Genomic DNA, 12,272 nt, shown 5'->3' with positions numbered 1-12,272 from the left:
GATAATAACTTTGTTATCCCAGCCGACGGTAACAACCTTTTTGAAAATCATATAGCTACTCGAGAGATAAAAAATGTAGTTAAAATTAATGTAAAAGTTGGCAAGGCTCAAGGCCCTTCTGGCATTAATTTTATAAAAAAAATATATCCTTCACCTAGCACCCATTTTTCATAAAGTTTTATGAAAAGGTCATGAGCGTTGGCCACTTTTTAAATTTACTTATAATATTCATATCTTGGGATCTTGGATGGGCGTTAACTCCACCACATTGAATTACAAAGAGATTCTCTCCAAAATTAAGAAAACCCCGAACCACATATCACTACTTAATTTGCGTTCTTGGGATAAAATATGTGCATGGAATACGTATATTGTACCATCTTCTGTAAGTAACTCCTTTCTGTGCGAAAATGTCTTCTGAAATAAGCACCTTTCAGGAGTCTTTTTGAAATATCTAAGGAAGAGGAACATATCCTTTCCAAGAATACACAATCACTTGAAACTTGGAGGATTGAACATCATCCCCATTGAAGACATGTCGAAATGTTTCAACTCCTACTGGATTAAGAAGTTGTGGGATAACCACTAATACTGGTCCCACCTCTTACTTGCATTTTTGTCTATTGATTGCAGGGCTTCAAATGCCAGTGGGTCTACACATATGTAGAGTACCTTACCAAAGTTTTTCAAAAACCTCGTCTCCAATGTTACCAGTCACTCCACAAACAAAACCCGTGATGTATTTTTCTCTTTTCTTAGTTCCCTCGTTTGCTCCGCTTCATCCCATGAGGTTGCAAGGAGAGGTATATTTACTATTTCAGACTCATTTTTCATAAATATCATCATTTACGTAAATCACCGCTTTGTCATTCGTGTAGTGACGCCCTTCGTAATTCGGAATTAGGTCGCCGATTGGTACTTTGTCTGTGTCGAGTATTTTAATAACTTTGTTCCATTCAATGATGGAAATATGGCCACCGTTTTTTCTAATTATTAAAATTTCGTTTGCCTCCTTAGCAATGTCTCAGCAGGCATTTGAGGACTATGAGTCCTCTTTAAAGAGGTATTTGATTAGTTGGGACCTCTCTCCCTCGTTTCATAACACTAAGGTCTTGCTTAGTATCCTTCTTTTTTTGCATCAGGATTTTTCTTGTTTTTGACTTGTTTCGAGTCCTTTTTTGGGTCGTACTTCAGGAAGTAGTTTTGGGATATAAACCTCTTCCCACTTGTTATAGGTGATGGTTTTCCATTTCATATCCCTTGTTGGGTCGATCTTAGAATCATCTACCATATTTATGGATAAAAAAATATCTAGTTATATATTATATGTATGTAGAGAGAGGTTGACGGATAATGAAGCCCAAAAAGTTCTGTTCAATATGCATATATATATATATTTTATTTTAGATCATATAAGTAAAAGAACAGCTGATATTCTTAATTCTGAAATCCTAAATAGCTTTCCGACGAAGAAAAGGAGAGATCCAGACAATGAAAGGCAGTCAAAGTCCTCAAAAAGAGGCAACGGGCTATTATATTCCTATTTAATCGAATAAATTAGTAAAAAAACAATTATATCCTCTTGAATTATATTTAATATCACAGATGTCAGAAGTAACATGTACCTTGTTATACATGGATAATTTTAACTATTATCTTGAATTCATTCGTACAAAATATACCTCCCCCCCCCCCCCCTCTAATTGTTCACCACTGTAATTAAAACATTTCAAATTTAACACTTTTGCCAATATATTTACAGCTTACGAGTGCAGTTTATAATTTATTCTAAATCCCAGCATGTAAACAACAATTAAATGAATGGATAGTTAGTGCGTCACATATTAATTGTAGGTATAACTATTTACCAGGACCATTCCACATTAAATCACTCAACTTTGAATACTAGTCTTTCAAAATTAACCTATAAACACCCGATCAATTGTATCTATTGTTTTAATCAAATGATTGGAGTAATTTATTTTTGAAATAGTACATCAAATTTCAAAATGTCATATCTAACATATCTTCCAACATTCCATTATAATAAAAAAAAAATTTAAATTATGTAGCAGCAAAAAAAAAACAAAAAAAACAATAATATAAATGAAAGCCCTATCGGATAGGTGAGATCCAGTGGTGGCTTGTGATTATTATTTATGGGGGAGGCTGTTACATAACAAATGAGTAGATGTGTGGTTGGCGAAAAAAGTTAGCTAAGGATGGGGACTTTTTAAGCTTCTCCGAGAAAATTTCGGATAATTGAGTACTTTTAGGGTCTTTTTGAGGCCTATGGAGGGTGTGAAATCTTGAAAATTATAGTGGTTTTAATAGGACAATTTTATGTATAATTATGTATATATAATTACAGTAGATATACCAGTTTATTATTTTGTTATTTTAATTTTCTATAAATTTAAATGCATAATGCATAATTCCACAAATAGATTTTTTGTGGTATTTTTTATTTTGATAAGTTTGCTATATTGATTTGAAAAGTAACCTTTTAGTTCGTTTTCAAATTTGGTACTTAACTATTTGGAAGTGTAAGGTTTTCAAAAATGAAGTCAAAATTATAATATTTAAGTTTCTGATGATCTCAATTTCGATTTAAAAACAAAAATCCGAAATACACTAGCAATTACTTGATCAACAGTAAAAAAATTGCCCAGCTCTTATGAATATGAAACTTTGGCAACATGCTTTATATAAATAGTTGGCTTTTTATAATAGCTCCCAGGGTGGGATCTTAAAATTAGGTTACTTTTCTCCAGAAATTTGGTAACTTTTACTTATATTTTTATATCTTTAACTTATTTTATAATTTATGTAAGACAAAAAAAAAGAAAACTGAACTACAGTCATTCGTATTATTGATTTGAAGTTAAAAAATGTTTATAAATTTTTTTTGAGTTGTTTATAAACTTGGACATAACGTTCAAATAGTTTCTTGATTCTTTTTTTAGACTTTGAGCTGTCGTCATTATGCTCTTGCCGCTGTTGTTATCACAATGGCGTCGATAAACCGTTTTTAGGAGTTTTAAGTGTTTCTAAATCTCTTCTCCGCCCCCCTCACTATATATCTATTTAAAAAAAAAACTATTTATATAAGTAATTATATCGCTATGTTCAAAAAATTTCTGGCTAAGCCTTAAATGGTGGAATCTAGCATCGCTCCTGATCACACATATAACATGAGTATTGGGAACCCAAGAAACATTATGTTTAGGAGGCCAGATAAGAAGGAGATAGTGTATAAGGATGGAAAAACTTAAAAATTATGTCTTGTTTTCGTCATCATCATTTCTATACGATTCCATATCCATTAATAAAAACATTTTTTCCTTTGAAAATCGTTCAAATTCTAGGATTTTAATTTTTCAAACTTGAGTTTTTGTTTAAAAGTTACCTGATATCTGTATAATATTGTCCTAAGTCTAAGCAGCAAATTGCGACATTTTTACAGCTACCACTGGAGATAGATAAGTAAAATCAAGCTTAATAAGATAATTAGATTCTTTTGTAAGTATCTTGCTAGCAAAGATTGGCTCAAAATATTTACATTTCCTTGTAGGTAGAATGAGCATTGCATCTTCATACCGCTTCTAAATGTTTTCTCGTAATTGATCTGCATCACTTTTATCAAAATAGGGGACATAATACCTGCTTTAACATCTCGACAGAATTTGAAGAAACAAATTGGGCGAAGTATTTGATCTTCTAATGGTCACTGCAAACTAACTCATGCTATCTCACAAGATGATTTGTAGCAAGGATTGACCAGGACCATCTAACACCAAAGTCATCAAATTGTGGCAAAGGTTCAAAAAAATTTATAGTTATTGTACTTACATGCACCACCATTAGAAATATTATGTACATACTATAGGGGTTTCAAACATTTAAAAAAAATTGGGGGTCTTTAAACCCCCAATAAGACTCCATTGTGATAACAGTAGTAGCAAGAGTAAAAAGACGACAGTTCTTATTCTAAAAAAAGAATGAACAAACTTTTCTAAGGTTATAATGATAATATAGAAATTTAGGTGCAATTGTTTGTGACCACTGTATTTAAATATCTTAAATAACAGCTTGATAGTTTTTCAATAAACCCTTTTGAAAAAAATTAAGGTAATTTTTTTAATTATTTGTTAAAAATTGCATCTATTAATGAAAAAATATATTAATATTTTAAGAAACTATTGTTCTATGTTATCATTGTTTTTATTATCATTGAATTATTAGAACATAAAATATAAATTCATAAGATTATTAGAAAATGTATCTTATTATATTTTTAAGTCAAATAATTATGTTAATTTTACATAAGGATACAAATAATAGGGGGAAAGGAGCTAACTAATATGCAGTTCTCTGTTTCATCAACATAAAATACCAAAATTTAAACTTATTTGAAGTTATTGTTGTTTATCATAAAAATACTATGTTGTATTAAATTTCACATTGAAATAAATTTAAGTTTTTTATAAATAAACCAAAAACTAGCAAGTATATAAAATTCATTATCATATTCAAGTATCATATTTGGGATTTTACAAGGGACCAAAAATAGACAATTTTTATAAAAATATGCATTTCGGACATTTTTTACTAACTTTGCCAAAAACTAGTTTTTTGATTGAAGGTTAATATAAATAATATATGTGTACATTAAATTACTTCATTCACAAAAAGAACTATTTCCCTATTAATTTGATTCTTAAACTGAAATAATTTTTCTCCTGTTTAGGTTACAATTTTATTTAAGCCCTGAACAACAGTAAAGTTTTTTTCGGGGTGGAACATCGTAACCAATTACTCCTATCTGTTAAAAAAAATCAAGTTTGCCTTTCATCGTTGTGCATGTTTCTCCATAAAATTAAATAATCACAGCAATGTCATAAACGTAGCGTATTTTAATCTACAAAATATATTCACTCATTCATATTACCTTTCTTGGATCAGTCTTGAGATGAACAATTACCATTGTTAAGTCTGTATTTATGGATTTTTCTATTAAGGCCTAGGTACATTCTGCCCATAATCTTTTTTCTAAATATCTTTATCAATGTCAATTCATTAATATGCAGCTGACACAACATTTATTAAATTGACTTTCAATGATCATTACTGTAAGTAAATTGTGTAAGGTCTGATAGCTCTCTCTATCTTTTTCAAGAACTTAAAGGTAGAACCTTCATTGCAAATTCATTCTAACAGTTCTTAGAACAATATAGTAATCCACCATTGGACGACATATTCTTTCAAAAAGGTTCTGGAAATCGTTAAATAAATAAACAAATTCACATTTAGTCATTAAAATTCAAAATCAATATCCATTGAATGCAATACAAATATGCCAATGTTTTTTCCGGTCCTTGGAACATTTTCAAATAAACTTTTTGGCATGGCATTTGGCTCCTTCCGCGATTATTTTTTTTTTGGACTCAATAGACTCAAAACGTGTTCCAAGGAATGGCAATTTAAGTATGGGGAACAAACAAAAGTATCACAGAGCTAAATCAGGTTAATATGGTGCTATATCCATGGTATTTATTGCGTGTTTGGCTTTGGAATTGCTCACAATCGTGAATCTGTGCTATATGTACGTTATGGTTTTGTAAAAAGCATGCCTTGTTCTTTCATACTTCTGGCTGTTTTTGACGGAACTTATCACGCAAACGCCTTAATATGCCAATTATTACTCCTTATTGACCGTTTGCTCTATTTGAAACATTAAAATTTAATGCAAAGTCTTTGTTTGATAATTTTTTTATTTGTAAAAATTGTTGAGCACTATTGAGGTAAACTAACTTATCCAGTAGTTGCAAGAAAACTGGTTTACGTGTCGCACTCAGTTTACAAGTAATGTATGTAAAAAAATATATTTGTAAAAAAGCAAAGAGGAGTATTTTTTATTATAGAGACTAAAATTATAGATATATATTTCAGTAAGATTATTCATATAAACGTTCTTCATCAACAGTATAAGTTTTAATGATTGAGTCTCATCAGCAACAAATAAATACAATTCTGCTCTGTACAGTTATTACAAAAAAAAATTGTTCAGGATTTATTTTAAGTGTGTTCATAATATTAAGAATTGGAGGGAAGACAAAAATTTGTTCATTATTATTAGTTTGGTTTAATTATAAACTACGTTAGGTTTTAGTTTTTAATATATATTGTACTTTGAAATATTTTATAATTATTTTCCCCTTAGTTGGTCAGATGAAGTTGCATATATTACGAATAATTAAACATAATAGTGTTATTCTAGTTCAATGTACTTCTTGCAGGGCTATCGTTACAGGCGGTATTGTGTCCTTAATTGCACATACAATTTGATACCGAAAGTTTTGATCAGTTGAGAGATCTTGAATGATCTTGTCTGACAACTTTATTAAAGATGAACCAACAGACATCAGGGTAAACTTTGGATTGATATACAATGCCGTAACAGAATAACAAAGGCCCAAATAATTTATTTAGCGTTCTTTTAATTGGACAGATGAAGTTGAACTTGAATAGGTATACTTAAAAATTATAGTATTACCATTACTTCATCTGACCTAGGAATTGTATTTGAAGACCATATAAATTAAGTAAATTTATTTTCTAGTAACGACCGAGACACGAACCTTGAGTTCAAGGGGATAATTTCTCCCGAGCGTGTTTTTCATTGATTTATGTCGTTCCATTCACGGTATATCAATAAATTAACTATTTTATAAGCTATGAAACAGATGAATATTTTATTAAACTTCGGAAACACAATTTAAAATTTACTCGTACAATTAATCAACTAAGATTTTCATTGTTTTTAAAAGAAAAAAAGAAGCAAAAAAAACAACATAAGCAAAGAATATTCATTGACCTTCCATTGTCAAACATCATCATTCAATAAAATTTTCGAAGGGGTTGGTTGACTCGAGGTAGTGATCAACTAGTCCATCCAGCTCATATTTTTCTTAATTTTTTTTTCTCTAGGATGGTAAGGACTCTTGAGGATCCTTGAGCAGTTTTAGTAGACTTCTTTCTTTATAAAGAGAACAACTCTGCATATCCCTTTTTATTTTGAGTTAAAAAAAAGAGTTTTTCTATGACAGTCCGTGGATTAAGATAATTGACGTCCTCCTTGAAGCCTTCGTACCCTATGAATCTTCTCCAAAATCAAAATCTTTTTACCTGCTACTGTATATGCAGGTTATGGAGTTGAAGGAGTACCTATCACTTGCCTTATAAATATTAGTAGCATCTTGGATCTATTTGGGTATGTCTTCTGCTTGACTTCCTTTAATAAAGCGATTTGAGATTCCAGTATATTGGAGGCAAGTTCCTGGACTATTCTTTTTTTTATTGTTTTTTTTTTATTTTGAGCGAAGTGTTAAGAAGTGTTATCGTTCCATAATTTGATATTTTCATTTTTCCTTTTTTATTATGAGAGTTAAAACCCCGTCACGTCACTTAAAAACTTTCGAATGGAAATTAAAAGCTAAATCTCTTGTTAAAAAGCTTTTAAGATGAGACATAGCTTTTCCACACATATCTTTCAAAATTCCTAAAGTGAGCCAATAACCTTGGCGGTTTCAATTTTTTCCTTTAATACTTATAATATTTCTTTTTTTTTTTTTTGCTGATCCATGTTAGTGTCATCGAAAACTTCCAAGAAGAACCCTTGGGTCAATTTCCTCATTTGAAACAAAATATAAGGAGGTACCTTCTTTTTTACAGTCACTATATCTATATTTATTCGATTAAAACGATATGATTTATTTTGTAATATCTGTGGAGACTTGAGTTACCTCTCTATTCTATTTTATTCCTGAGACTATATTTGAAAAAAGATCAATACCGTTCTTATTTGCTCCATATATTGCAAAAAGTTAGCCTGAAAGGTCAATGTGAAGGTTTAAATAATTACCTTTGCTATCTGACTCGATAAGCACAGGAGAAAAATCTTTTTTTACTAAAACTAAAACTTCTAGAGATGGATGGGAGCAGTGATGTAAATCCGGTATATTTTTTAGGTGGGTCATTTTTTTGGGAATTGCTAATCTGAAGAATGAATTTTCTTTTCCTTAGTAGTGGTCATTATTATTTAATTCCTGAGAAGTGAACATCCTTTCCTAAATAAATTTAACTATGTTAAAAACCTGACTCAACATTCGTGCGTGATCGGAAATAACGGAAAGTAAACTTGAGGATTTTTTGCATAATTATAATTATAAGCCCTTTTTTGACTCAGAGTTGATTTGGCGATCGACATTGGAGTAATTGTAGTAAATGTCCTGGATTTTATCATTTTCAACTTCCTCCCTTGTCTTAGGTGATTTTAGATGATCTAATGAAACGTCATGAGCATAATTTTTTATTTCCTTCAAAACATTCATCAAATTTTTAGGGTTACCATTTTCTTTTTTTTTTCGATTTTCTTTTAAATGCCACTTTAGACAGGACTTTCATTAGGTACTAGATGGGATTATCTTTATATGGTATTTGATTCAAAAGAATGAGATTGAGGGATAATTTTTTTTTTGTATCTCTGAGCCTCGTATCCAGTATGGCAATAATGTCTGGAAAGCTCTTGGATTTCAAATAGAAATATAGGTCCAGCCGTGAGAGTTTTTAACTAATATTAACAGCAAAAAAAAGGTATAATTTCATGATTAAAATAGTGAAGGTGAACTTACCGAATGAACAGCCTCCCCTATGGTGGTTTTAACGGCAGACTTTCCGTCCATTTGATTAGAGGCGGAGAGTAAATTGAGGTCTATGCCTTTGACGTTTACAAACTTAGGATGAGATTTATCTGAAGGGTCACAAAAGTGCTCAATTTCTGCCATAGTAAATTAACGTACAAGAAGCAATCCAGAGCGAGGAGATATTTCATTTCTGTAAGCATTACCAATTTGAGCAGCGGCAAAAGGCAATTTCCCTTGGTTGAATTCCAAGAGCCTTTTAAAGTTAACGAAAATGCCCTGAGCTGTTTCAGGTCTCAAAAAACCCTTCTTTAGACCAGTAGGTCCAATGCGCGTTTCAAACATAAGATTGAATTCAAGAGGCTCTGAGAGATCATTCCCAGTAATGGGAGATTTAATTGAAAACTTTTGAAGAACATCGGACATTTCTTGCTTGGTCAATCCATCCAAACGAGATATGATTAATTCACACTCTTTTTTAGTATCTTCGGACGTTTTACCACTGGCTTTGACGGAATCAAGGTGAGACTTGATCAAATGATCTAATCTGAAACACTCTCCATTCTTCAAATCTTTGACCATGAGATCAGCAAATTTATCAACATGACCAAAGGCTTTGAGTACTACTTCAGGAGTGAGAGAAGTGCAGTCTACCACAAGCATTTGTTCCTCAAGAACAAAGTATTTTTTCCAAGCAGACTGGATTTAGTGGCGCATCCCATTGGGCCCAAATCAAATTGCCCCGAGACGCCACCATAAATAGCAAAGGATTGATAATAAAAGAATCGTCTTTTGAGAAGATCCTCTATCTTGTTTCGATCAAAATTTAGCTCTACAGGGGCCAGAGCAATTTCTTTCTCCTCCAAGGTTTTTTTCCTCGTTTTCAATTCAGCAACAGCCCGTTTAATCTCAAGTTTGTCTCCATTGGATTGCTTGAGACTTCGAACCAAATCTCCTATTTATTAAAAATGAAGAATACTAATGAATACATGACCAACACTAGGGTAAGTACAACCTTGTTCTTTGACAGAAGCTCGCAATGGTGCAAGGATCACTTCGGCCTCAGGGTCCATTATTAGTCGATCAGAGGGATAAAGAAGTGGGATTCGAACCTTTCTGTGTTTCTTTGCTTTTGATCCCCAAACCGGTGAAGATAATTTGTTATGAGGTGGAGAAAAGAGAGGGAACCTTGGAAATTGGAGAAGTCGAGTCAAGGCGTGCATGAATTACCGAGAAGTTAACATCATTCAGCTGCTCAACGCCTTCCCTGAGAAAGAGCGTGCGTGGGTTCTCAGCTTACTTTTGCAAAGTTGATAATCCTGCAGAGAAAAACGGGTGCAAGGAGATGGGGGAGAAAGACTTATGGTATCATTGTTTAAAATAATGATGTGATTATCAGCTGCCTGCTTTATTATGATTTTGAGGATATAACGAAAGTATGTAAATAAAAATTATTTATATTCTAATGAACTCAAACGCAGGTTGTGATGATTAGTTCCAGGATAATACAGTATAGCTCGAATAATTTTTCAAGCTGAATCTGTTGTTGAATCCATACAAGATTATCTTATGGTTTCGTCAGAATTTTGTACATTTTCTACAGATACCATTTCTACTGGGGTAGATTCAATGTGTCATTTGATTGTTTCTCATCTATAACAAGCATAATGGAAGATATTCATCCCATTTACAATCGTTTGCTCTAATAAATTCCTATTGTTTTATATGCCTTCTCCCTAGAAATCCATTAGCTTGTGGTATGTAGAATGGAGTAGTTTTATGTTTGATCCCAAAATGTTGGATAAAATTAGACCATCTAGTACATACAAATTGTCGACCTTTATCCGAATGAATAGTGTCAGATACTCCAAAATTTGATACCCCAACACTTCATCAAAGCTTAACCAATTCTTGTGAAGTTTGGTTAGGCATTGGTTCAGCACATTTCTATGTTTAAGTTTGATTTCATCAAGTTGATCACTTCTCCTTTTTCTTATTATTATTTATCTAGAATATAATCAGTAGATATTTGAACTTAGAACTACTTTACATTGGTGACCCCGAAATGATTCGAAAAATGCCACGCAAGGAAACTTCCCTACCTGTGTCTCCTCAATAACAAGCATGGTCGATAAAACGGAAGAGTCAAATTTAGTAATGGTCGTTGCAGAACTCCGCCTTTGTAGGTTCTGGTCTTCCGATGTTGAGAATTGGTTCTGGAGAATTGAACTTGATTTTGCGTTGAGGGGGATTTGTCATACCGAAGTTAAATACAGTCACATTGCTGGATGAGATTTTCCATATTATTCCTATTAGTGAGGAGAATCTAATTATTGAGGAGCATATAAATCAGAAATAGTCCGATATGGGCTATCATCTTCCACAAGGATAAAAACAAATAGTCGACATGATGGTTGATACTTCCGGGCTCTTGAGCATGGTGGTAAAAGATGAGGTTGAACATCTTCCGGGCGAGGAATACCTTAAGGATTTACGTGAAAGTTTGATTAAATAAGCACTAATACGGAATGATCCAAAGGAACAACAGGGATATTTGAGAGCACAATCAAAATTTATGACTAAGAATTTAGCAGATTTCCATTGTCGAGGATCATCCTCTTCTACAACTGTCGCACTTTTGATTAAGAAGAGACATAGTGGAGCTTTTTCGAAGTCTTCAACATCTTCAAAATTAAAAAAAAAAATGTTATTATTCAAAATTTGGATTGAATGCAACTGTGTGCTCTGGTCCAGATTGAAATTTTAATTTATTGATTAAAAAAACTTAATCGTCCTCGGTTGCATGGGACCGAGGGATTAAATAAACCTTTAAATTTTTTATTAATGACAGACAAAATAAATTCAATTAATTATCTTGTAGATACGGATGCCCAGGTATCCCTTATATCCCAAACGAAATGTAAAGATTTCAATCGTGTGAAAATGCCACCTATTTTTGGTTATGGAGGGAATCCAGCAGAAGTTCTCGTTACTAAAACTCTAAAGGTACAAATAGAAAATCAAGGAACTTTCCTATGTAAATTTTATCATCGTATGCAGAAGGGCAGATTTTTTTCATTTTAACAAGATTAAAATTGACCTATTCAACAAGAAAATATATTATAATCATCTATGCGCCATTTCATAGTTATCAGAAGCCCAATGGGTTCAATCTCAATACACTGAAGTTTTCGATCATAAAAAATCACTCAATCTTACTCAGATCATGGAGTTGTACATCACATCGAAACTAAGGGCCTCCCTGCTTTGCTAAATCCCGAAGTTGGATGGTGTGAAATTTTTTTTTAAACGAAATTCGTCCATCTTCAAATTTATCATCAGCGATTCATGTAGTACCTAAAACCAAAGGAGACTGACGAATGTGTGGTGATTATCGTCAATTAAATAACATGAGGGATCTAGATCGATATCCTTTTTCAAATTTAAAAGATTTGGTGGCAAACCTAAGAGGGATGAAATTTTTTAGTAAGATGGACTTGCACTGAGCTTACAATCAAATACCCATGAGTGAAGATTCCATCAGTAAAACAGCTATCATTACGCCATTTG

At 32.2% G+C, this 12,272-nt stretch overlaps 1 pseudogene; it reads right to left on the bottom strand.

Moving 5' to 3' along the window:
• Positions 1 to 6,736: 6,736 nt before the first annotated feature.
• Positions 6,737 to 10,025, bottom strand: LOC121116955 (glycine--tRNA ligase-like; annotated as a pseudogene).
• Between the last annotated feature and the right edge of the window lie 2,247 nt (positions 10,026 to 12,272).

This window comes from Lepeophtheirus salmonis, unplaced genomic scaffold (genome assembly GCF_016086655.4).
Source record: "Lepeophtheirus salmonis unplaced genomic scaffold, UVic_Lsal_1.4 unplaced_contig_122_pilon___fragment_2___debris, whole genome shotgun sequence".
In the NCBI taxonomy this organism is placed as follows: domain Eukaryota; kingdom Metazoa; phylum Arthropoda; class Copepoda; order Siphonostomatoida; family Caligidae; genus Lepeophtheirus; species Lepeophtheirus salmonis.
Note: the sequence above shows the minus strand (reverse complement) of the source record. Positions and strands in the feature narration are given on the sequence as shown.